Below are 23,996 nucleotides of genomic sequence, written 5' to 3'. Positions count from 1 at the left end.
TCCTTCTGATACTTTCCTATCCATGAATCTGTCCAATTGTCTTTCAAGTGCAGTTATTGTACCTGCTTCAACCACTTCCCCTGGTAGCTCATTCCCAACACCCTCCACGCAAAAGTCAGTTGCCTCTCAGGTTCCTATTAAATCTTTCCCTCTCACTTCAAACCCAAGCTCTCTGGAGGACATGAAGAAGTTGAACTGAAAGAGGTAAATTATTAGAAGGAGTTTTTGAGGTCCAGGATCTCCTCCCCTCCCAGAGTCATCAGGATGCACCACCTCCCCCTAGTATTCATCACAGAGTAACAAGCAAGTAATTTTAGGTCCATATCCGTCTGTTACCTGCATCCCTTCTTCCTGGAGGAAACTGCTCATTCATTCCCGGAGGCCAGTTAATTATAATATAGACTGCTGAGTCTAACTCACACTTGACTTTGAATGAACAAGCAAAGTTTCTTGCACTGCTTTCTTCAAACCATTAGATGTTAGTCACAACTATAGTCAGCACAGGACAGAAATAGAAATCTCTGTGTAAAAAAATAAAATGTCAGAGATTAATTAAATACTTGTAACTGTTAGAAAAGCTTCTTGCTTATGTAATATCTAATATTTAAATTTTTAATTTTAAATGTAGTTGTTCTGAAAAGCAATTTTGCAGGGAATTGGCACAGCAACTCTTCACTGGTGAGGTTCAACATGCAATTATCTGACAAAAACAGTTTAATTCTGCTTGGCACCAGTTTTCCATTGGTCCTCAAAAGCCAAAGACATTTGGAAGATCTATCTTCATTTATGATTAATGTAAATACTTTACTATTTATCAGGCTCTACTGTGGAAGTTAGTTTGGCACATTAATTTCTTGTTTTCTGTGAAATTGCTCAGGAAAAGCATGTTAAAAGGTAAAATGGTGGAATCTTAAACAGCAGAATATGAATATTAATCACTTTCTAATAAATTCTCTAACTATTCAGGAGAAATATTCCTATCCAGAGAGTATACATGGTACTTGCTAACATGGGGTGGCAGAAATGGACAGCAGCAGTGTTTTTAAGGAGAGTGTGGATAAATGCAATGAATCTTTCTTAAGTAAGAAGTCCACACTGTGCCCACTATTGAAATGTCATGTTTACAGTCTCAGCAAGACTTCACCATTTTTGAATGTCAACCCACTTATATTAAAAACAAGGTACCATTTGTCTCTTATTTGTTGATGAACTACGGCAGCAAGATCCCTCCATACACCAACATGCATGGCAGTTAGTGCTACTGCCTGACAGCTTCAGTAACAGATGTTCAATCTTGATCCCTGGTGCTGTCTGCATGGAATTTACAAGTTATTCCTCTGACGCCATGGACTCCAGTTTCCTCCCACATCTTGAAAAGGTTCTGGTTGTTAGGTTAATTAGTCTTGTAAATTATCCCTAGTGCAGTTGAGTGCTAGCAGAGTCAAGAGGGACATTGATGGGCATGTGAGAGAGCAGAGGAGGCAAGGAAGTAAGTGGGAGAGGAACTTCATTATTTTATTTGAGAAGCTTAAAGTTATTGATGTTATTATAGTGAATGTAGTGGAGAAATTAGGTGAAATTAATACTTAGTAATCCCTTTAGTTTTATAATTGAGAAGTGCATCTAAAGGACTTTGAAATGAACGACTGAAGAATTAGTTGATTTAGAGTGAGGATCTTCCAAAATTTCCTAGATTCCTGAGTAGCCCCACCAGACTTGAAGGAGAAAAGTGTAATACAGCTTTTGAACAATGGAGAGAGAAAACAGAGGAAATCATTAAATGATTCACTTGACATCTTTGGGTGATAAAGTGCTGGAATCGATCATTTAGGACATTCTAACATGGCACTTAGAAATTTTTGATGTGATTAGATAGAATCAATATGGTTTTATGATAGGGAAATAGTGTTTGTCAAATAGAAAAGAGTACTTTTGAAGATAAATCAGCAGGATGGCTGCAGGGGAGCCAGTGGAAAAAGATTGTCAAAAAGCATTTGATGAAGTACCACTAAAAAGGTTGTTATATACAAAAGGTTTTATGGGCTTAGGATGGTGGGGGGAATATATTAAAAGAGTAGAAGATTTTTAAGGGGAGAAAGCAAAAAAGCAGTGCTAAATAAATGGATCAGCATATACAAAATACTAGAGGAACTCAACAGGTTAGTCAGCATCTATGGAGGAGAATAAACATTTGGCATTTCGGGCTGATGAAGGACTGAAATTCTGTAGCTGGGTTAAGTGAACACCAAGAACTTGACAAGTATTATATTATGCATCTAGTTAGGAATAACAGTGAAAATATTTTTAAACAATGAGAAATTTGAAAATATTTGCATACAGTGGGGGTTTAATGCACTCTTAGAAGAAAAATGGTATGCTTGCCCTTTATTGCAGAAGAGTTGGAATATGAGTGATAGGAAGTCCTGCTGAGATTGTACAGCTCTTTAGTGACATGTTGTTCAGAGGAGTGGACGCTCCTTGTGTAAGGAAGGATAAATATTGTGTAGGATGCACAAAGGCCAGTGACCCCTAGGTCAATGCGTCAATGAGGACGGGAGTTCCTGGCCTGTTATTGCTGAATGTCTGGGGTCGATAACAAAGATCAACTCACGATAGTCGAAGGCCAAAGTCAGCGAGTCGGAAAATCAAGGCCTGATGGGTCTGGGGCTGTGAGTACATGGGGAAATTGAAGGCTCGATGTCTCTAAGTCTGTGAGTCCACTGGAGACTGCCCAGAGCTGTCCGATCCTGGGGTTAGAGGCCTCTCTATATGTGTGAGTGGGAGGGAGGGAGTAAAGGGACTTGTTTTGCTGTTCTGTTGTTGTGCTGCTGTTATTTGTATTCTACTGCTGAACATCGTGGGTGTGCAATGTTGGCACCGGAGAGTACGACGCCACTTGCGCGCTGTCTCCAGAACATACTCATGTTGTGTTGGTTTTTAACGCAAATTGCACATTTCACTCTCAAAATGCTGGTGGAACGCAGCAAGCCAGGCAGCATCTATAGGAAGAAGCACAGTCAACATTTCAGGCTGAGACCCTCCGTCAGGACTAACTGTTAGTCCTGACGAAGGGTCTCGGCTTGAAACGTTGACTGTGCTTCTTCCTATAGATGCTGCCTGGCCTGCTGCATTCCACCAGCATTTTGGGTGCGTTGCTTGAATTTCCAGCATCCGCAGATTTCCTCGTGTTGCGTATTTAAATTAACTACTGTGAAGCCTCTTCCAGTGATGCCTACGCTGAAGAACTTTAAATCTTCTCTTCCAATTAGTCCTGACGAAGGGTCTCGGCCTGAAGCGTCGACTGTACCTCTTCCTATAGATGCTGCCTGGGCTGCTGCATTCACCAGCATTTTGTGTGTGTTGCTTAAATTTCCAGCATCTGCAGATTTCCTTGTGTTTACACATTTCACTGCATGTTTCAATGTCAAAACCATGGTTTAGAAGTTTTCCTTAACTCTTGTGCTTGTTTTCAAGTTCTTCTATCTTCTGCTAGATGGGAAAGGAGAACCCATGGTATTACAAGAGAGAAACTAGCATGAATAGAGCATTGGGTAGGGCAGGAGGTGAAGAGTGAGAATCAAGGGAGCTTTTTCTAGCTGGCTGCTGGTGAGTAGTTGTGTTCCACAAGGGGCAGTGTTGGGACAACTTCTTTCTATGTTAAATGTCAGTGATTTTGATGATGGAATTGATGGTTTTGTGGCCAACTTTGCAGATGATACGAAGCTTGGTGGAGGGACAGGAAGTGTTCAGGAAACAGGTGGGCTGCAGAAGGACATAGACAGATTAGGTGAATGGCAACTAAGATACAATACTGGAAAATGCATGTTCATTCACTTTAGTAGTAGAAATAAATTTTCTAAACAAGGAGAAAATCCAAAAATCTGAGATGCAACGGGATTGGGAACCCTTGTGCAGAACACCCTGAAGGTTAGCTTGCAGGTAGAGTTGATGGTGAGGAAGGCAAATGCAATGTTGGCATTCATTTCAGGAGGTCTGGAATACAAGAGCAGGGAGGTAATGCTGAGGCTTTATAACACACTAGTGAGGCCTCACTTTGAGTATTGTGAACAGTTCTGGGCTCCTCATCTAAAGAAAAATGTGCTGGTATCAGAAAGGGTTCAGAGGAGGTTCACAAAGATGATTCCGGGAATGAAGGGGTTATCGTATGAGGAATGTTTGATGGCTTTGTGCCTGTACTTGTTGGAATTTAGAAGGATAAGGGGATATCTCACTGAAACCTTTTGACTGTTGAAAGGCCTGGACAGAGTAGATTTGGAAAGGATGTTTCCCATGGTGGGGGAGTCTAGGACAACAGGGCACAGCCTCAGGATAGAGGGGCATCCATTTAAAACAGAGATACAGAGAAATTTCTTTAGCCAGAACATTTTTAGCTTAGTTGAAATTTTACACCATTAATGGCATCAGCACCATTATGCAATGAAATGCATTATATTCAATACAAGTTAATTTGTTTCTCCAAATTCCTATGTGATACAAGTAGTCTGAAATTACATTTGTGCTCAGCTTCAAGCGGTCTATCATGAACCAAAAAAAAAAATCTGAGGAAACAACACTTTCAAAAAAATTTGCTGTCCAGTGTGTTTGTTCAGATTTTTCAAAATTTCTATTGCCAACTCATTTGAAAACCAGTTTCAGCCACATCATCCTAAACCCCTGCTAAGTATAGAATATGAACAGAACAGTACAGTACAGGCCTTTGGCACACAGTGATGTGTCGACCTCTTAACCTATACCAAGATCAATATAACCCTTCCCTCCCACATAGCCCTCCATTTTACTTCTATGCATCTGTCTCTCCAGCAAGAAGTTCATTCAAATTGAGATATGAAATTACTGTACATTGAGGAAGAGGTCTGGAGCCTCCTCTGAGTCAAGATGCTGTGGGAAGGGTTTCTGCTGATCTGGTTAGTTACAAACTAGTATGTATGTCGTTATAGAATATAGAACAGTACAGCACAATAAAGGCCTTTAACTTACTTCGTGATCAATCTAAATTTCCTTCCAACAAAATCTATAACCCTCCATTTTTCTTTCATCAATGTGCTTATCCAAGAACCAAATATTTAAGGGAAGTACCTATTCTTGAATTTGGGACTTCGGACTTCCGTACCCCCAACCCGACGGTAACTGCACTTATAGACTGGTAGTGGAGTTTGGCATGAGGCACTTTTGCAATGATCCTTCTCAGTCCCTTTTGGTTGAGAGCACTGAACATTTCACTGAGGTTGAGAAAGCCCACAAACAGTGAATAGTTCAGTTCACTCCATTCTTCTAAAAGTGAGGCATAACAGGACAATACTTTTCTGTAGAGAGCAGTTGACTTGGCTCAGGTCATTGAGTGGAGGAGTTGGGATGTTATGTTGAAGTTGGACAGGACACTAGTGAAGTCATGTAGAGTATTGTGTACAGATCTGGTCATCTATCATAAGAAAAATATCAATAAACTCGAAAATCTGCAGAGATAAATTACAAGGATGTTGCTGGGACTTCAGGACTTGAGTTATAGGGAAAGATTAAATTGGTTAGGACTTCATTCCCCTGGAGCACAGGAGAATTAGCAGAGATTTATAGAGGTATACAAAATTATGAGTGATATAAATGGAGCAAAGGCATGCAGGATTTTTCTCCTCAGGTTGGGTGAGACCGATGGTCATAGGTTTAGGGTAAAAAAGTAAAATTTTAAGGGGAATGTGTGGGGAAATTTCTTAAAATTAAAGATAAGCTTTATTTCTTACATGTACATTGAAACATACAGTGAAACCTGTTGTTTTTGTGTCAATAGCCAGCAGAGTCCGAGGATGTGCCGGGGACTGCCCACATGTGGTGGCATACTTCCGGTGCCAACACTTGCAAGCCATGCCATAGTATCTCTTCACTTAGAAGGTGATGTAGAGTGTGGAATGAGCTTCAAGAAGAAGTGGTGAATATTGGCTCAATTGTAACATTTAAGAGAAGTTTGGATAGGAATGTAGATAGGAAGGGTTTGGAGTGATATGGTCTGGGTGCAGGTTGATGGGACTAGGCAGAAGAATGGGTTGTCATGGACTGGATGGCACAGAAGGGCTGTTTTTGTGCTGTAGTACTCTATGACTTTATGATTCGATGACTGTATGAGCTATTATATGGCACAGTAATTTACATTTCCCCTTCTTCCTATGTTAGTCCTGTCCTGAAGGGAGACATATCTTTATATTTTATAGTGAACACTGATACTGCAACTAATCCCCCAGACATAATAAGTGTACATTTGCATTCTTTTTTCAGTCTGAATTGAGGCCTTCTCTGAGTTTAAAGATTAGCTTTAAAGATCAGCAGCTCAATCACGTTTTTCAGTTGCACAGCTGACCTCTTTAACAAAAGCTGAGTAATTGTTCTTCAACCAGCAGTTGTGGTGAAACAAGACTCTAAGCTCTTGTTTATCAATGATGTCCATTAATAGCTAGCTTACCCAGAATGTAGGAAGTCATTCTTAAAAATTTACTCAATAGCATTGTGGTTGGAGATATTTCCAAATATGGGAAACTGGGATCAGAATGGGTTATAATTATTAGATTATGAGAACACTCAGTCATCTTTTATTGTCATTTAGAAATGCATACATGCATTAAGAAATGATACAATGTTTCTCCGGAGTGATATCACAGAAAACAGGACAAACCAAAGACTAACACTGACAGAACCACATAATTATAACATATAGTTACAGCAGTGTAAAGCAATGCCATAATTTGATGAAGAACAAAACATGGGCACAGTAAATAAAGTCTCAAAAGTCCCCAAGTTGATCGAATCCTGAGTCCCCGATAGCAGGCGGCAAAAGGGAGAAACTCCCTGCCATAAACCTCCAGGCACCGTCAACTTGCCGATGCCTTGGAAGCAGCCGACACTGAGTCCATCCGTCCGAAAACTTCGAGCTTTCAACCAGCCTCCCGAGCACCATCCTCTGCCGAGTGCCTTCCACCTCGCCCCGGCTGCTGAAACACGCAAAGTCAAGGATTTTGGGGCCTTCTGCTCCGGAGATTCCGGTTACCACATAGTAGCAGTGGCAGTGAAGCTGGCATTTCAGAAGTTTTCCAGATGTTCCTCCGTACTCTCACGTCTGTCTCCATCAAATCAGAATTGTGCGCGGTCACCTACTTGACAGATAACAGACATCACCACCGAGGTGGCCGCGCATGCTGCCGTTGCATCGCCATCTTCTCCTCCTCCTTCTTATCCATCACATCACCTAGGATAACTGGTCAAGGCCATGCCCACCCACACTTACTTGGGGCAGATATGGAGAGATGTTGGAGTGGATCCATCCATACACTCGGGAAGAGTGTGCAAAACGCAGAGCAAGGTTTCAGTGACTATAGATACATAGAATTTTGCAGCATAGAAATGGGCCCTTCAGCCCAACTCATTTATGCCAACCAAGATGCCTACCATTTGTATTCATTTATCTTACATATGTGCAGACCTTTGCTATCCATCTACTTAAGTACAAAATGTTGCACTTTGGGAGGACAAATGTAAGATGAATATATACAGTACATTTAGTGACAAGACTCATAACACAACTTATGTACAGAAGTAAACACGAGGAATTCTGCTGATGCTGGAAATTCAAGCAACACACATCAAAGTTGCTGGTGAACGCAGCAGGCCAGGCAGCATCTCTAGGAAGAGACACTAGTCTCCAGAGCATCCAGGAGACCTTCAAAAGGTGATCCCTCCAAAAAGGCAGCATCAGTCATTAAGGACTCTCATCAGATAGGAAATACCCTCTTCTCATTGCTGCCATCAAGGAGGAGGTACAGGAACCTGAATACACACACTCAACATTTCAGGAACAGCTTCTTCCCCTCCAACATCAGATTTCTGAATGGACAATAAACCCATGAATACTTCCTTAGTATTTTCCCTCTCTTTTTGCACTACTTATTTAATTTATTTTTGTATAGATTTTTCTTCTTTTAATTTGTTGTTTTTATTATTATGTATTACATAGAAACATAGAAACACAGAAAATAGGTGCAGGAGTAGGCCATTCGGCCCTTCGAGCCTGCACCGCCATTTATTATGATCATGGCTGATCATCCAACTCAGAACCCCGCCCCAGCCTTCCCTCCATACCCCCTGACCCCTGTAGCCACAAGGGCCATATCTAACTCCCTCTTAAACATAGCCAATGAACTGGCCTCAACAGTTTCCTGTGGCAGAGAATTCCACAGATTCACCACTCTCTGTGTGAAGAAGTTTTTCCTAATCTCGGTCCTAAAAGGCTTCCCCTCTATCCTCAAACTGTGATCCCTCGTTCTGGACTTCCCCAACATCGGGAACAATCTTCCTGCATCCAGCCTGTCCAATCCCTTTAGGATCTTATACGTTTCAATCAGATCCCCCCTCAATCTTCTAAATTCCAATGAGTACAAGCCCAGTTCATCCAGTCTTTCTTCATATGAAAGTCCTGCCATCCCAGGAATCAATCTGGTGAACCTTCTTTGTACTCCCTCTATGGCAAAGATGTCTTTCCTCAGATTAGGGGACCAAAACTGCACACAATACTCCAGGTGTGGTCTCACCAAGGCCTTGTACAACTGCAGTAGTAACTCCCTGCTCCTGTACTCGAATCCTCTCGCTATAAATGCCAGCATACCATTTGCCTTTTTCACCGCCTGCTGTACCTGCATGCCCACTTTCAATAACTGGTGTATAATGACACCCAGGTCTCGTTGCACCTCCCCTTTTCCTAATCGGCCACCATTCAGATAATAATCTGTTTTCCTATTTTTGCCACCAAAGTGGATAACTTCACATTTATCCACATTAAATTGCATCTGCCATGAGTTTGCCCACTCACCCAACCTATCCAAGTCACCCTGCATCCTCTTAGCATCCTCCTCACTGCTAACACTGCCACCCAGCTTTGTGTCATCCGCAAACTTGGAGATGCTGCATTTAATTCCCTCATCCAAGTCATTAATATATATTGTAAACAACTGGGGTCCCAGCACTGAGCCTTGCGGTACCCCACTAGTCACCGCCTGCCATTCTGAAAAGGTCCCGTTTATTCCCACTCTTTGCTTCCTGTCTGCTAACCAATTCTCCACCCACACCAATACCTTACCCCCAATACCGTGTGCTTTAAGTTTGCACACTAATCTCCTGTGTGGGACCTTGTCAAAAGCTTTTTGAAAATCCAAATATACCACATCCACTGGTTCTCCCCTATCCACTCTACTAGTTAGATCCTCAAAAAATTCTATGAGATTCGTCAGACATGATTTTCCTTTCACAAATCCATGCTGACATTGTCCGATCATTTCACCGCTTTCCAAATGTGCTGTTATCACATCCTTGACAGCTGACTCCAGCAGTTTCCCCACCACCGACGTTAGGCTAACCGGTCTATAATTCCCCGGTTTCTCTCTCCCTCCTTTTTTAAAAAGTGGAGTTACATTAGCCACCCTCCAATCCTCAGGAACTAGTCCAGAATCTGACGAGTTTTGAAAAATTATCACTAATGCATCCACTATTTCTTGGGCTACTTCCTTAAGCACTCTAGGATGCAGACCATCTGGCCCTGAGGATTTATCTGCCTTCAATCCCTTCAATTTACCTAACACCACTTCCCTACTAACATGTATTTCACTCAGTTCCTCCATCTCACTGGACCCTCTGTCCCTTACTATTTCTGGAAGATTATTTATGTCCTCCTTAGTGAAGACAGAACCAAAGTAATTATTCAATTGGTCTGCCATGTCCTTGCTCCCCATAATCAATTCACCTGTTTCTGTCTGCAGGGGACCTACATTTGTCTTTACCAGTCTTTTCCTTTTTACATATCTATAAAAGCTTTTACAGTCCGTTTTTATGTTCCCCGCCAGTTTTCTCTCATAATCTTTTTTCCCCTTCCTAATTAAGCCCTTTGTCCTCCTCTGCTGAACTCTGAATTTCTCCCAGTCCTCAGGTGAGCCACATTCTCTGGCTAATTTGTATGCTACTTCTTTGGAATTGATACTATCCCTAATTTCTCTTGTCAGCCACGGGTGCACTACCTTCCTTGATTTATTCTTTTGCCAAACTGGGATGAACAATTGTTGTAGTTCATCCATGCAACCTTTAAATGCTTGCCATTGCATATCCACCGTCAATCCTTTAAGTGTCATTTGCCAGTCTATCTTAGCTAATTCACGTCTCATACCTTCAAAGTTACCCCTCTTTAAGTTCAGAACCTTTGTTTCTGAATTAACTATCTCACTCTCCATCTTAATGAAGAATTCCACCATATTATGGTCACTCTTACCCAAGGGGCCTCTCACGACAAGATTGCTAATTAACCCTTCCTCATTGCTCAAAACCCAGTCCAGAATAGCCTGCTCTCTAGTTGGTTCCTCGACATGTTGGTTCAAAAAACCATCCCGCATACATTCCAAGAAATCCTCTTCCTCAGCACCTTTACCAATTTGGTTCACCCAGTCTACATGTAGATTGAAGTCACCCATTATAACTGCTGTTCCTTTATTGCACACATTTCTAATTTCCTGTTTAATACCATCTCCGACCTCACTACTACTGTTAGGTGGCCTGTACACAACTCCCACCAGCGTCTTCTGCCCTTAGTGTTACGCAGCTCTACCCATATCGATTCCACATCTTCCCGGCTTATGTCCTTCCTTTCTATTGCGTTAATCTCTTCTTTAACCAGCAACGCCACCCCACCTCCCCTTCCTTCATGTCTATCCCTCCTGAATATTGAATATCCTTGAACGTTGAGCTCCCATCCCTGGTCACCCTGGAGCCATGTCTCTGTGATCCCAACTATATCATAATCACTAATAACAATCTGCACTTTCAATTCATCCACTTTATTACGAATGCTCCTTGCATTGACACATAAAGCCTTCAGGCGCTCTTTTACAACTCTCTTAGCCCTTATACAATTATGTTGAAAAGTGGCCCTTTTTAATGCTTTCCCTGGATTTGTCGGCCTGCCACTTTTACTTTTCTCCTTTGTACTTTTTGCTTCTATGCTCACTTTACACCCCTCTGTCTCTCTGCACTGGTTCCCATCCCTCTGTTACAATTTACTGCTGCCACAAAATAACACATTTCAAGGCATATGATGGTCACATTAAATCTGATTCGCAGATAGCAGGGAAACTTTGAAAGGAGGCAGTGCTGAAGTTGGATTGAGTGGAGATCAGGGTCTGGGGATGGGGGTGGGAGTAGTGGGGGCTTTTCCTCTTGTCAGACATATGAACTTCTTTCTTAATAATAAAAACCTGAGATGCTAGAAACTCTCAGCATGTCAGTCATAATCTGTTGTGAGAGGAGATGTTTCAAGTCTGAGAAGCTTCATCAGTTTTCTTTTTTTTATAGTTTGTAGACATCTCTGATAGTCAAGAAATTTTAAGAAACTGCTAAAATTGATGTAAATAATTTAAAAATAATCAAGGACCAAGGATCAATGATCAAGAATCAACTTTATTCACCACATGCATTTACATGTATTAGGAAATTGCCCTGGTGTGTTGGTCAGGGCACAACATGCAACAAAAATCAACAGTCAACAATTATAACGAATAAAGAAAGATAGAAAAAATAAGGTTAGAGGTTAAAGTATGGATATGGAATAACATGTGCATAAATACATAAATATCAGCATGTATTTACAATGTAAACTACGTTATAAAATGTGGTTTTGAGTGCAGTGATGGGGATTAGAGATAGAGGGGGAGGGGCTAATTAGGATAGTTGATCAGATTAACTGCCTGCGGGGGCAAAACTTTTAAGATGGCACAAAGTTTTTGTTTTAGTAGCTCTGAAGAGCTTTCTAGAAGGCTGCTTTTGGAAAAGGCAGTTTACTAGGTGGCTATATGAAAGGAGTTAATACAAAAGTAATCTTTGAAAATTATTACCTCTCTACTCCATGGCCCAAAAGAAGGTAATGATTCTCAGATCCTTTATCAAGTCAGACTACTGAAGGATTGGACAGATAGAATCTCAGTACATTGGAGGGGACACCTTGAGCCTTCTTTTTAGCAGTTTGTGATGGTACTGTATTATTCAGAATGTATTATTATGGACAACTTTCCTTCAACCCACAGAAATTCTGTAAGGTGAGCATGCAGCTGATGGTTTAGGTGAGATTGTAGGCGGTTGGATTTGAGGTGGGGGAGTGGTGCTGAGAGCATTGGTAATTGTAATTATAATTGACTGGAACCTCCAATCTGTTTGACTTGCACCCATTATAGAGTGCACATATTCCTAATGGAGAAGGAAAGGAACTAAACAAAAAGCTGGGAGACACACTCCATTGCTGGACCCCACAAAACCTGCTGAGTGCCGGGGACTGAGAATAAACATCTACACCACAATTTATTGCAACTTATTGAAGGATGACCATTACATTTCCACCTGGTACCACCTATTCCCTGTGAGCTCTCATCTCAACCCTCCCTCTCATCTCTCTACGTTGGCTATTTGAAATCTGCACTCCTGTCCTGATGCAGGATGTTGACCTGAAACACTGACTATCCCTTTGCCTCCACAGATGCTGCCTCCACCAAACGTTTTTCCCTCACATTATGTACTTTTGACCTTTTGGGGAAAACTACGATCTTGAGAAAGAAAGTAACTATTTTGAACTATGTTTATAATATGCTATACCATTTCCAAAGCAATATGTTCAAGCAACACACAGAAATGCTGGAGGAACTCAACAGGCTAGACGACATCTATGGAAAAGAGAAAACAGGTGATATCTTTGGGCAAGACCCTTCATTGGGGCTCATCAGGACCAGATGAAGGGACGTGGCCCAAAATACCAACTGTACTCTTTTCCATGGATGCTGCCTGGCCTGCCCTGAACTCCTCCAGCATTTTGTGTGTGTTGCATGGTTAATCCATGACTTCTTTCTATATTCCTGCCTGCTCCCGCCATCACTCAAAATTCTGCAAAACTCAATTAGTTGGCAATTAGTGCATATTTTAGGACACAGAATTTGCCCAATTATTGTCTTACTTGGTTGAAGCATTGAGTCAGGAAGTTAAGTTGCAGATTTAAAAGGCTCTGGTTAGGCTGCATCCAGAATATTGCATTCAATTCTGATTGTTCTATTAGAGGAAAGATGTGGAGGCCTTGGAGAAGTGCGGGAGAGGTTCATCAGGATGCTGCCTGGATTCAAGGGCAACTGTATAAGAGATTGGACAAACTTAGTTGCTTTCACTGAAGCAGCAGAGGTTAAGCAGAGAAATGACAGCAGTTTATAAATTGATGAGAGGCAGAGATACAGCAGACAGCTGATATATTCTCAGCAATACACACTACATGCTGGAGGGATTCAGCCGGCCAGGCAACATCTACAGAAAAGATTAAGCAGCCGGTATTTCAGGCTAAGACCCTTCATCAGGATCGGAGAAAAAAAAAGATGAGAAGTCAGAGTAAGAAGGTGGTGGGAGGGGAGGAAGACATACAAGGTAGTAGGTGATAGGTGGAACTGAGGGGGGGGATGAAGTAAAGAGCTGAAGTTGATTGGTGAAAGAGATAAAAGGCTGGAGAAGGGAAAATCTGAAAGGAGAGGACAGAAGGCCATGGAAGAAAGGGAAGGAGGAGGAGCATTTGAGGGAGGTGATGGGAAGGTAGGTTGAGCGAGGGAAATGAGTAATGGGGAATGGTGAAGGGGGGTGGGAGAGGCATTTCTGGAATTTCGAGAAATTGATGTTCATACCATCAGGTTGGAGGCTACCCAGACGAAATACAAGTGTTGCTCCTCCAACCTGAGTGTGGCCTCATCGTGGCAGTAGAGGAGGCCTTTAATCTGACATGTTGGAATGGGAAGTAGCCATCGGGAGATCTTGTTTTTTTTCCAGAGGGATTGAGCGTAGGTGCTCGGCGAAACGGTTTCCCAATCTACGTCGGGTCTCACTGATGTACAAAAGCCCTCACCAGATATTGTAGATGAACCAAAAGACTCACAGGTGAAGTGTCACCTCACGTGGAAAGACGATAGGGGGCCCTGAATGACAGTGAGGGCAGAGGTGCAGGGGAAGGTGTGGCACTTGTTCTGCTTGCAAGGACAAGTGCCAGAGGGAGATCAGTGGGGAGGGACGAATGTAGAAGGGAGTTGCATAGGGAGCGATGCCAGTGGAAAATGAGGGGGAGGGAAAGATGTGTTTGGTGGAGGGGTTCTGTTGGAGATGGCATACGTTACGAAGAATTATGTGCTGGACACGAAGGCTAGTGATATTTTCTTCGCACTTAAAGTGAGAGGGCAACGTCCAAGGGAGAAGTAGAGGGCATGTTTTCTTGCACAGAGAGTAATATGTGCCTGGAAGACATCACCAGGAGTGGTGGTGGAGGTAATTATGATAGTTGTTTTAAGAGGCTCCTAGATAAGCCCATGAATGTGCTGAGAATGGAGGGATAGGAACCATGTGCTGAGAATAGAGGGATAGGAACTATGTGGTGGCAGAAGGGATTCATGTAATTAGACATCATTAACTTAATTAACATGATATAATATTCTGGGCCAAAGGGCCTATTCCTTTGCGGTACTCTTGTGTTCTGTTCTGTGCTCTGTGTTCCAAGAATTCAACCAGTTCTTGTGCCAATGGGACTTCACTCACTGTTATTCCTAAAGAAGCCAAAAAAAATTCAGAATTTCTGCAGTAAAAATAAAACTCGAAATATTCTGCAGGAAGGACAGCACCTAAATGCAGAGAAAAAGAGAGCGAAGAACATTAGAAAATAGGGGCATTAGTGAGAACAACTGGCTCTCAGGTATGTCCCACCAGTCAACACGTTCATGGCTGATCTGCCCCAGGCTTCAAAAGCTTGAAAGCACTTACCACCAGTACAACTTCAACCCCACAATTAAAACTAGCAAATTGTCCCCCAGTGCGATAACTTGGACTCTTGACCTCCCAATCTACCTTGTTATGATCTGCATTTTGTTGTTTATCTGCAGTGCACTTTCTCTGCAGCTGTTATTCAGTCTAACCCAAGATGGACTACACCCCAGGGTTTTGAAGGAGGTAGCTGGGTGAGATCAGAGTCATAGAAAAGTACTGTACAGAAACAAACCCTTCAGTCGATCTAGTTTGTGCCAAACCATTTAAACTGCCTACTCCCATCAACCTACACCCGGACCATTACCCTCTGGACCCCTACCATCCATGTACTTAACCTAACTTCTCTTAAAGTTTGAAATGAAGCTTGTATGCTCCACTTGCACTGCCAGCTCGTTCCACACTCTCACAACCCTGAGTGAAGAAGTTTACCTTCATGTTTCCCTTAAACCTCTCCGTAAGACCACAAGACCATAAAATATAGGAGCAGAATTAGGCCATTTGATCCATTGAGTCTGCTCTGCCTTTTCATCATGGCTGATTCAATTTTCTTCTCGGCCCCAATCTTGATAATCTCGCCTCCATGATGTTGTGGTGTCAGGAAAGGAGTCATTCCTTACAGGATAGCCAGCTTGTGACCTGCTGCTGTGGATTCATGGGACTGGTCCATTTGATCTTCTGGTTGTCGGTGACCTCCAGAATACTTACAGTGGAGCATCAGCAATTGAATGTTGAAGGTAGTAGTTAAACTCTCCCTTATGATATGTTGTCATTGCAGAATACTGTTACTTCCAAATGACCAGAAATGGACCCAAGGTGCTTACTAACCAGTGAACATAGAATGGTGTAGCACAGGAACAAGTTCAAGATGCTACATTTGGTTCCAGATTATCTTCAAATTGATTGCACTGATAGTCTCTTAAATTCTCTCTTTTCATGTATAATGTACTTTCAGTTCTGAAATTCAGATCAGTTCTCATTTTCACTTCTGTGTTAGAAGGAAGGAAGGGAGGAGGAGAAGATGGTGGCGCGATGCAGTGTGCGCGGCCACTCCGGTGAATGATATTTGTTATGTGTCAAGTAGGGTACCGTGCACAATCCTGATTTGATGGAGGCAGACGTGAGAGTACGGAGGAACATCTGGAGAAACTTCTGAAATGCCTACTTCGCTGCCGCTGCTACTGTGTGGTCCGGAATCTCTGGAGGAGAAGGCCCCGAATCCTCGGCTTTGCTTGTTTTGGCGGCTGGGGTGAAGTTGATGGCGCTCGGGAGACTGTATCAGAGGGGCTGGTCGGAGGCTCGAAGTTTTCGGACGGACGGACTCAGTGTCGGCTGTGGTCGGGTGCTTCCAATGCGTCGGCAGTTGTCGGTGCCTGGAGGTTTATGGCAGGGAGTTTCTCCCTTTTGCCACCTGCTAGCGGGGACTCGGGAATCGATCGGGACTTTGAGACTTTTTTTTTACCATGTCCATGGTCTGCTCTTTATCAAATTATGGTATTGCTTTGCACTGCTGTAACTATATGTTATAATTATGTGGTTCTGTCAGTGTTAGTCTTTGGTTTGTCCTGTTTTTCTGTGATATCACACTGGAGGAACATTGTATCATTTCTTAATGCATGCATGCATTTCTAAATGACAATAAATGAGGACTGCGTGTTCTCATAATCTGATCTAAAATGTGCATTGTTGCTTGATATCATTTTCTTTTTGAAGAAAAGATCCTAGAATTATCCAGAATGGAAACAGGCCTTTCAGCCCAAATCCCGTGTACCTGTCTAACTGTTTATTAAAGTTCTTATTGTACCTTCCTCAACCATTTCCTCCAGCAGCTGATTCAAAGTTCAAAGTAAACGTATTATCAAAGTACATATATATCACCATATACAACCCTGAGATTCATTTCCTAGGAGGAATACCTAATAAAACCATAATATTAGAATAACCATAATATAATCTATAAAAGACCACATCAACTTGGGCATTTGCCCAATGTGCAAAAGACAATGAACTGTGCAAATACAAAACAAAATAAATAATAATGATAATAAATAAATAAGCAATATACATCAAGACAATGAGATGAAGTGTCCATGAAAATGAGCCCATTGGTTGAGGGAACAGTTCAGTGAAGGGGGCAAATAAAGTTCAGTGAAGTTATCTCCTTTGGTTCAAGAGCCTGATGGTTGAGGGGTAATAATTGTTCTTGGCCTAGTTGTGTGACTCCTGAGGCTCCTGTACCTTCTTACTAATGGCAGCAGTGACAAAAGAGCATGTCCTGGGTGGTGGGGTTCCCTGATGATGGATGCTGCCTTCCTGCAACACTGCTTCATGTAGAAGTGCTCAATGGGGAGGACGGGGCTATATCCAGCACTTGTTGTAAGATTTTCTGTTCAAGGGAATTAGTGTTTCCACATTAGGCTGTGATGCAGCCAGTCAATATACTCTGCACTACACATCAATAGAAGTTTGTCATAGTTTTAGATGTCATACCAAATATTTGCAAACTCCTAAGGAATAGAAGTGTTGCTGCACTTTCTTCATAATTACATTTACATGCTGGGGTCAGGATAGATCCTCCCAAATAATAACACCAAAGAAATTATCATTGCTGACTCTCTCCACCTCTAATCCTCTGATAAGGACTGGCTCATGGACCTCTGGTTTCCTCCTCTTGGTCAATAATCAGCTCCATGGTATTGCTGACATTAAGTAAGATGTCGTTGTCATGGCACCTCTCAGCTAGATTTTCATTCTCGCTCCTATATGCTGATTCATCACCACCTTTGATTCAGCCTATGACAGTGGTGTCATCAGCAAACTTAGATATGGCATTGGAGCTGTACTTAGCCTCATAGTCATAAGTGTAAAGTGAGTGGAGCAGGGAGCTAGGCACACAGCCTTATAGTGCACCTGTGCTGATGAAGATCATGGAGGAGATGTTGTTGCCAAACTGAAGTGACTGAGGTCTGCAAGTGAGGAAATCAAGGATTGAATTGCACAAGAAGGTATTGATGCCAAGTCCTTGAAGCTTATTGATTAGCTTTAAGGGGATGATGGTATTGAATATCAAGCTGTAGTCAATAAAGGGCATCTTCATGTATGCACCTTTGCTGTCCAAATGTTCCTCAGTTGAGTGAAGAGCCAAGGAGATGGCATCTGCTGCGGACCTGCTTCTCCAGTAGGCAAATTGGAGTGGATCCAATTTTCTTCTCAGGCAAGAATTGATATGTTTTATCACCAACCTCTCAAAACACTTTGATCACTGTGGATGTAAGTGCAACTGGACGATAGTCATTGAGGCAAGTTACCAAGTTCTTCTAAGGCACTAGTATAATTGAAGCCTGTTTGAAGCAGGAGTGTACCTCAGACTGCTGCATTGAGAGGTTGAAGATCTCAGTAAATATTTTAGCCAGTTGATCAGCACAGGTCTTTAGTTCTTGGACAGGTACTCCATCAGGGCTGAATGCTTTTTGTAGGGTGTACCCTCCTGAAGGCAGCTCATAAGTTGGTCTCAGAGACTGAAATCACAGGATATCAGGAGTTGTAGGAGTTCATGATAGAAGCTCCATGTTTTGATGGTCAAAGGGAACATAGAAGGCATTGAGCTCATCTGGAACTGAAGCCCTGTTGTCTCCTCTATTGCTTGATTTATCGTTATAAGCAGTGATAATATTCAAGCCTTCTTTGATGATTCAAGTTTCCACATAGATATCACTCTTCATGTAAAAAAAAGTTGTCCTTCAAGTTCCTATTAAATCTCACCCTTCCCACCTTAAATCTCTACTCTCTATTCCTTGATTCCCCAATACTGGAAAAATGTATGAATAGTTGCAAAGTGGTTGAATTTCTGGATTAGCAGGCATTGATCTGGAGACATGAGTTCAAATCTCCTCATGACAAGTGGGTAATTTAAACTGAAGAATTAAATTAGCGGGGAGAGATAAAGCTAGGTCCATTAAGTCTAACCATAACTCTGTTAGGTTGTGATAAAAATCCCATTTGATGCTTCAGAGTCAAAAATCTGTTGTCCTTTCTTGGATTCATGGAGACATGCAACATAACCATGTCAAAGCCTGGCACTGTACTGTGATGAGAGACCTTAACAAGGTTGTTTGACTCAAGTGCTGGAGTGTCTAAGGCCGGAATCAAGACATGGCATTAAGCTGGAAAGGGAACTGAGCAAAGACAAAACAGTAGACAATATCTCTAGTTAGATTGAGCACCAGACCTCAGTTCAGGTAATCTTTAAATACTTAATCATGGTGCACAGAACATAATTGCCATTAGCAGTATGGCTCTGAACCCTTACAGGGGCCACGCCAGCTATCCATATTCCAGAGAGCTAACGTGTCTAAACGTTAGGAGCTTGTGTGTTTGTGTGCGTGACATAGCAGGACCCACCTCCCCTACAGGCCTGGCTGCTCAGAGAAATTGATGATGGTAGCCATGGATGAGACCTGGTCCTAAGGAGTCCCCTTCAGGAACCCAGCACTGTTCCTCGGGTCTGAATTCCTCCCAGTTCATGAGGAAATGCTGACCACCCTGAAAAGTTTGTGAATCCATAACTCTTTTTACAGTGAAAACCTGTTTACCATCAACAAATCTACTGGGGCTAAGGGACTGGTGTTCACAGGCTTCAACTTGGAAATATGGAAAGTGGGATTGATCTTAAGGGCAAGCAAGGTGTAAGCCACAGGGTTTACCTTCCTAAGAATCTGGAAAGGTCCAATGAACATAGGAACCAATTTCCTTGATTCCACCTGGAGAAGTAGATCCTGAGTCAACAGCCAGACCTGTTGCCCAGGCTGCAAGACTGGTCCCTGTCTTCTCTTGAGGTTAGCCTTTATTTCAGCCTTCCGGGTAGAAGCTAACAAAACCTCCCTTGCCCTAGTCCATTTCTCCTTGCAGCATCAGAAAAAAACTTCAGCTGCAAGAACCCCAACCTCGGCCTCCTGCTCAGGGAGGAATGGCAAAGAATACTCAGGCTGGCATTCAAAAGGGGACATACCGTGCCCTGAATGCCTTAAGGTGTTGTGGACAACCTGTGCCCACATCAAATGGTCATACCACTCGTCTAGTCTTTCAGAGGCCAGGCAGCTTAGGGTACTTTCCATATCTTGGTTGACCCACTCCAGCTAGCCGTTGCCCTGTGGGTGAAACCCAGAGGAAAGACTCATTGTTGCCCCAACTGGCTTTCAAAATGCCCTCCAGAAATATGATGCGAATTGTGGACTGTGATTTGTGACTATGTCCACCGGAAAACTATGGAATCTGAAGACCTGGTCAAGGACAATTTTGGCGGTCTCCATCACAGATGGTAACTTGTTCAAGACAATCAATCTGCAGGCCTTTGAAAATTGATTAATAATGATCATGATCACAGTCTTCCCCCTGGAAGGTGAAAGACCTGTGACATAAAGTCCTTGGAGATGTGCGTCCATGGGCTGTCTGGAACAGGTAGAGGACACAGGAGCCCTTGAGATTGTGTACAGGACTCCTTGTTCCGGGCGCACACCCGCATACCTGCACATGCTGTTGAACCTCTTTCGCCATTCTGGGTCACCAATACCTTCCCTTGATCAACGCATGGGTCCTGGCAATCTCCAGGTGTGTGGTCATTCTTGATGAATGTCCCCACTGGGGTACCTATGACCTTACGGAGCTTGCGACAAACAGGCGACTCGGAGTCTCCCCTTGTGCCTGGGCTTGGTGCTACCACCTTCACTTAAGGCAAAATGGTGATACATTTGCTCCTCTCTCTGCGTTTGTCAAACTGACGAGACAAAGCATCTGGTTTCAATTCTTTGACCTGGTTGATAGGTTAGGGCAAAGTTATAACAGTAAAGAGGGCACCTAGCCTGCCTGGAGTTCAGTCTCTTGACCTCCTGAATATAAGCCAGTTACTTGTGGTCTGTCTAAACAGTGAAAGGGTTCTTGGCTCCCTCAAGCCAATGATGTCTATCCTCCAATGCCAACTTAACAACTAATAGCTCCTGTTTCCCAATGTCGTAGTTTCTCTGTGCTACGGATAGCTGCCTGGAGAGGAATGCATATGGGTGCAGTTTACTGTCCAAAGGTGACCGTTGAGACAACACTGCACCAACTTTGATGTCCTAGGCATCCACCCCATGACGAAGGGAAAGCCTGGGTTAGGTGAACCCAAGATGGGAGCTGATGTTAACAGGTGTTTAAGCTCTGCAAAAACAGCTTCTGCCTCGGTAGTCCAGGCAAAGGGGCTCATAGATCTCTTAGTTACAGCCATCAGTGGAGCTGCCACTGAGCTGAAGTTCCTGATGAATGGCTAGTAAAAGTTAGCAAACCCCAGGATTGTTGGACTTGCTTGATACTGGATGGTTGTGGCCAGTCTCTGACTGCCTGGGTCTTGGTAGGGTCCATCTTGAGATTGCCATTGGAGTTGATGAAACCCAAAAATAAAATGGTCATCACGTGAAATTCAGACTTCTCCAACTTGATATAAAACCATGGTCTAAAAGCCTCTTTCAAACATCCCTGACATGAGTGATGTGCTTCTCCACAGATTTAAATAAGATTAGGATATCATCCAAGTAGACAAGGGCATGCTTATGGAGAGAATCCCAGAGCATGTTGTTTATAAAGGCCTGAAAAGCTGCTGGAGTGTTTGCAAGGCCAAAGGGCATAACCAGGTACTCGTAGTGATCCATCAGTGTATTGAATGTGGTCTTCCACTCATTGCCTTTCCTTATACAGATCAGATTGTATGTACCCTGCAGATATAGCTTAATGAATACTCTAGCTCCTTGGAGAATCTCAAAGGCAGTATTCATGAGTGGAAGGGGGTAGCAATTCTGGACTGCTATGCGGTTTAATCCTCTATAATCAATATATGGCCGCAGGCTCCTATTGTTCTTTTGTACGAAGAAGTAGCCTGCACAGGCTGATGAGGTGGAGTGCTGAATGAATCCCATTGCATGAACTTCCTTTACATATTCTTCCATTGCACTTCTCTCTGGACCTGAGAGCGTGTATACTCGACCATGTGGAGGACAAGTACCAGGCAGAGGATCTATAACACAGTTGTTGGGTTGGTGTGTGGGGAGAGTCGAGGCCTTTCCCTTGCTGAAGAACTCTTCCAAGTCCTTTTATATGGAACGAATTTGACCGGCCTGTTTATTGCAAGTTCTTCTGAACCTTCCTACAAAGATGACTCCTGAGACGTATTACGTGGTAGGGGTGGTTCGACTGACCTTCAAGTTTCCTCCCTCACATCCTCAGGTAATGGTAACGAGGTGTTACAGGTGGTCCTTGCATCCCTGGGAGCAGGTTCCAAGGGTCTGTGTTTCGGAGACTTCCCTTTAGACAGGACCTGGAATCTGGATTCCTTAAGCTTTGGGTTACCTCACACTGAAATCTGTCCCTTAGTTGGTCATTGGTCTCAGGAGAATCTGGGGGTCAGAACACCATTCCGCAAACATACCCTCTCACAATAACTGGACCAATCAATGATCCTCCCCTCCATCCAGCCCACGGATGGGTTATGGTGGGACAGCCTAGAGTACTAGTGGCATGTTGAGCCAACGAGTGGTTTCTAAACCCAGAAAATTACCCACTTCTCCAGAATCCACAAAAGCCTTCGCTTGCCTCGTTCTTACCCAACTGAAACCAGAATCCATGGGATTGGGCCTAGTGGTTGCTACCTTCATAGTCCTCTCAATGCTGGATAGTCCTAACAGTTCTCCAGGCACCAGCAGCTTCAGACATTCAGCCCACAGGTGACCTGCTTCCTCAAAATAATAGCAGCAGCCTTGATTCCGATGCCAGGACCACTCACCGGCAGAGAGCCCTGTGTAACTGATCTGCATGGGCTCAACAGAGACCCAAGCAGGAGACAGGCTAGTTATCATCCGACTTGGGGGGGGGAGGGGTTCATAGAACCGCAATGGATTGTGGCCAGGCTCAGGCTAGCCCTCTTTGGCCTCATAATGTAGTCTCTCTTACGCTCTGTTCGATGAATTTCAAGGGAGACGGACTGGTCGATGAGGACCTCTAAGCCACCTGTTGGCTGTCCCAAGGTGAGGGCATCCTTTAGTTCATCCTGGAGTCCATGGTGGTACAGAGTTGCCAAAGCATCCCTGTTCCAACAACTCCCTTGAGCCAGAATTCGGAAATCAATAGCATAATTGGCCACAGACCAACTTCCCTGATGCAGCTTCTGTTTGCGCTTGTGGGATGAGAAAATACCTTTCTCATGGTGCTCATGAATTCCTCCATATCCACACAGATCTCCAACTTTCATTGCCAATGTGGAGAGGTCAAGAGAGAGATCATGAAGGCTACTTTTTCACATTCTGAAGAGAACTGGGATGGCTGGAGTTCAGACACCAATGAGCATTGAGTGAGGAAGCCACAGCAAGAACCCAGTTCTCTGTTGAATCTCTCTGGGGTTGGAAGATGTACTGGCTCCACAGTGTGACCAACAGCCTCATCCAAATGACTCTGGTATCCTCCTTGCAATAGCTAGTATACAGCGGCCTGGAGGTCATGTATCTCCAAGTTCTCCATGGAAACCCACTTGCTGTGGCTAGATCCATGTTGGCTTAATTGTACTGTGATGAGAGACCTTGATAAGAATGGTTTGGACCCAACTGCTGGAGTATCCGTGGCTGGAATTGAGACATGATATTAAGCTGGAATGAGACCTGAGCAAAAACAAAATGCTAGATGGTATCTCTAGTTAAGCTTATGACTGAGCACTGAACCTCAGTTCAGATGCTCTTTAAATACTTAATCTTGTCACCAAAACTCAACTGCCATTTAGCAGGACGGTCCTGAGCCCTTAAAGGGGCATTGCCGGCTATCCATATTCTGCAGAGTTAGAGCATCTAAAAGCCGGGAGCTAGCCCGGTTGGGTGCATGTCATAACAGTACATATCTATAATCGTCCCATTTACCCACATTTAGACCATAGGCTTCTCTGCTTTTCATGTGCTTGTCAGGTTGCTTCTTTAATGTTTTCAGGGTATCTGCCTCCAGCACTTCCCCAGGCAGCACGTTCCAAATGCATCACAGCTTAGTATTGCAACTGCTCTTCCCATGACCACAAGAAACTGCAGAGAATTGTGGACACAGCTAAGTACGTCACAGAAACCACCCTGTAT

This window comes from Mobula hypostoma, chromosome 1, assembly GCF_963921235.1.
Source record: "Mobula hypostoma chromosome 1, sMobHyp1.1, whole genome shotgun sequence".
In the NCBI taxonomy this organism is placed as follows: Eukaryota; Metazoa; Chordata; class Chondrichthyes; order Myliobatiformes; family Myliobatidae; genus Mobula; species Mobula hypostoma.
The sequence above is the reverse complement of the archived record's forward strand: the minus strand, read 5'-3'. Positions refer to the sequence as shown.